Source organism: Orycteropus afer, unplaced genomic scaffold (genome assembly GCF_000298275.1).
Source record: "Orycteropus afer afer isolate SDZICR_OR568_19922 unplaced genomic scaffold, OryAfe1.0 scaffold00948, whole genome shotgun sequence".
Taxonomy (NCBI): domain Eukaryota; kingdom Metazoa; phylum Chordata; class Mammalia; order Tubulidentata; family Orycteropodidae; genus Orycteropus; species Orycteropus afer.
The window spans coordinates 317,794-321,745 of NW_006922535.1; positions in this window are offsets into that span (position 1 = coordinate 317,794).

The following is a 3,952-nucleotide window of genomic DNA, read 5'->3' on the forward strand; positions in this document are numbered from 1 at the left end:
AGGTGGGACATAATTTAAAAAATTACAAACCAAAGATATCATAAAACTGACCCTATATTTGCCCCTGAGATGACCTTTATTATAGATCTTTCTTTTCTATTTATGACTTTGAGTTATTATCTAGTTTCCTTTCAGATCTATGAGAATAATTCCTTAAAGCAATTCTTGTAAGACATACATGTTGTTGTTGTTGTTGTTATGTGCGTTGAGTCAGACCTGACTCATAGTGACCCGTCCTTGGGTTTCTGAGGCAGTATCACTACGGAAGTAGGATTGCCCAACCTTCCTTCCCAGGAGTGGCTAGTGGGTTTGAACTGCCAGCCGTCTGGTTAGCAGTCAAGTGCCTTAGCCACTATGCTACCGGAGCTCCCAAGTCTTCACAAAATCTCTCAGTTTTTGTCTATCTTGCAATATGTTGATTTTGCCCTCATTCTACAAAGATAGTTTTGTCAGATATAAAATTCTTGGTTGACAGTTCCCTTATTTCAGCACTTTAAATATATTATTCCATTGCCTTATGACAAGGATGAATCAGCATTTAACCTTATTTAAGATCTCTTGGATGTGATAATTCACTTCTTTCTTGATGCTTTCAGGATATTCTCTATATTTTGCTTTTAAAAGTATGATTATATTGTGTCTTGATGTGCATCTCTGGGTTAATCTTATTTGGATTTGTTGAGGTTAGACTGGCTCACACCACCATTTTCCTTGAAGTCCCTCTGATAAGCTGCTTTTGAAAAGATAAACTCACAGTAGTGGTAGGGATTTCATTTAAAAATGTATCATTTTTTCTACATACATTATGAAATAATTTATTTGACACTAAGATAATTGAAAATGGAATATATTTTGCCTGCATCATTTATTAGAGAAATGGGAAATATATCAGTAAAGTATCCCTAAACCCTACACACTCTTTGGTTCAAAGCAAAGAATACCAGAAAGATGTTTACTTGTGTTTTATTGACTATGCAAAGGCACTGGATTGTGTGGATCATGACAAATTGGACAAGGAAGACCAAAGAAGAGTTGATGCTTTTGAGTTGTGGTGCTGGCAAAGAATGCTGAAAGTACCATGGACTGTTCAAAGAGCTAACAGATCTGTCCTGGAGGAAGTGCACCCGAAATGCTCCTTGGAAGTGAGAATGACCAGACTTAATCTCACCTATTTTGGTCATGTATTCATTCATCCTTGGAGAAGGATGTCATGCTTGGTAGGGTGGAGGGTCGACAAAAGAGGGGGAGGCCTTCAACGAGATGGATTGACATGATGGCTTTGATGATGGGCTCAAGTATAGAAGGGATCATGGAGCTGGCGCGGGATCAGGCAGTGTTTCGTTCTGCTGTGCATGGGGTCGCTATGAGTCGGAAAGGACTGGATGGCACCTAACAACAACAACAAACCCTACACAAAGAAAAAGATTTTAAAAAGAAGTGATATTTCAGTGCTTATAGTATCATACAATAAATTATTTGATATCATGAAAGAAATAATTGAATATTAGTTATTAATGTTTTAACACAGAATGCTGTCAAGAATGTTATGATAATAAGTTAGAAAGAAAAATTTGGCATTACAAATATATTTCTATTTCTCATTCTGCAAACTGGAAGACTGTTTCTGTTGCGCTACATAGAAAATAAAAAGCTTGTGGCCATCAGTTAATTCCTACTCATAGCGGCCCCCATTGGGTTCCAAGGCTGTAAATCCTTATGGAAGCAGATTATCTCATCTTTCTTCCATGGAGCGGCTGGTGATTTCAAGCCACTGACCTTTTGGTTAGCAGCCAAATGCCTTAACTACTATACCACCAGAGCTCCTTGATCTATATGGAACAGTCCAGTAAAATACTGTTGTGTTGCTTACAACTGTGAAACAGTAAGGGAGACTTCTGTTTAAAATAAACCTATATGACACATTGTAAAGATAGAAAAAATAGTGTCAAGTATCCCATTTTTCCTGTTGTAAATTGTGAAAAAATGCAGTTTTAAATCTAATACTTAGGATTCAATAAAAATAAATTAGAAATTTAAGCAGAATTGATTTTACCATGGGTGCATTAGACATGGAAATTTAATTTCAGTATTTATAATGAATGTTTGATAATTTTTTTATCGTGCTTTAGGTGCAAATTTACAGAGCAGAATTTGTTTTACATTCAACATTTTGTGTACATTTCGTTTAACTTCCCAATTACTACCCCCAAACCTAACCCACTCTTCTCCTCTCCCTTCCCAGTAACACTTCTTTCTTGTGCCCTTCTTAGTTATACACTCCCATGCATAGCTAAGTATGAATGTTGTCCCTCTGGTGCCCCATGGCCGATTGCTCCAAGGGCTATATCTCTGTAGAGTAGGTGGGTGAATTGCCCTGGGTTGAGTGTTCTGCAAATGGACATATGCCAAACAGTTTTCAGATTTTTATTAATGTTTATGGTAAAAAGAAAAGGTCAGCTGAATTTAGTAACCATATATAATTCACATGAAACATGCTTTATATTTTGCTAACCCTATTATTTCTTTCTTATAAAATAATTTTAATAAAAATAATATTTTACTTGATATATATGTCCTCTAATGAGTTCAAATACCAATAAATCTAGAAATTATTTTTATTAATCATATATATCAAAGATGTTGATAGAGGTGAAATCATTAAAATGATAGTTTATAATGGATGCTTGGTAGCCATATATCTTATATGTCACTAATGCATAACAAAATTGCATTTAATTTTAAAAGATTGTTCACTTACAACATGTTGATATCTAATTAGACAAGATCCTGCCTCATATTTCTTTAAATAATTATAGTATCTTCATCATGCAATATTACTCATTTTTCAAAACATACATATTGAGAGAGCTGATGGGTGGTAAAATTAATTTTCATAAGAGGAAAATATCCTCCTTGAAATATTTCAGTTGGGAACAAAAATATGAAATCCACAGTTCAGGTGAGTGTTTATCTCTAAGTATTTAGTGGTCAAAGTAACTGTTATTGTTTTAACTTTGTCATTGAACACAGTCCTTGATTTCTAAAACTCTGAAGAAATCAGATCTCACTATATAATTCTTCACATACTATCAGTTACTTACTCCTCATTTTCTTTATTTAGTTACCTGCTGTTTGTCACTGATACAACTTCTTTTTGTAAAGCCAACAGGCAACTTTCATGTGGCTACACAAGCTCACCTACACAAGATTCTGGTCCACAGTTGATTTATGAACCCCTATATTTCTAAGTACATTAGCTTTACCCAAGAAGTACTTAAACTTAAATCTTAAAGATAATCTTAGAAATAAAGATTATTATACTCTTCATTCAAGGAAACTATTCATAGGAATACCTCTTTTAATGCTGACAAGGATGATTTCCTTGAAAAATATGCAGGAAGGGCTTAACTCATCCTAACTTCTTCCCTTGGCATAAAGAGCTTGGCCAAATGGGGGATATTTGGACTCTCTTTGGGTGGCTTTCTCAGCTGCCATATACTCAGTTAAAGAATTATGCCTTTAGCCACATGGCTTGAATGTTTTGTATTCCTTTTCTTTATAAAATATGAGGGATACAAGTTGGCTAGAAAGCCCTCCAGAGCAGTTGGACAAAAAAAATCTTCCTGAGACAATCCTTCAACTCCCTTCACCTGCCACCTCTAAGTCGTGCCACGTGTCCAACTTCTTTATGACCCTCATCTCTCTGATAACCTATAGCATTCTTTGAACCACATATCACATTTTTAAGTGTGTGTGTATGTGTGTGAGAAATAACTCCTGCTAAGACTAGCTTCCCTACTATTAAGGACCAGGTCTTATACAACATTCTGTTTTTCATATAACATTTCACAGTGCTTAGCACATAGGGAATATTGAAAGGTCTGTCTCTCCTCTCAATTTATAATTGTTACCACTTGACTGTGTGTCCTGTATTATTTTTATTTGACTTACA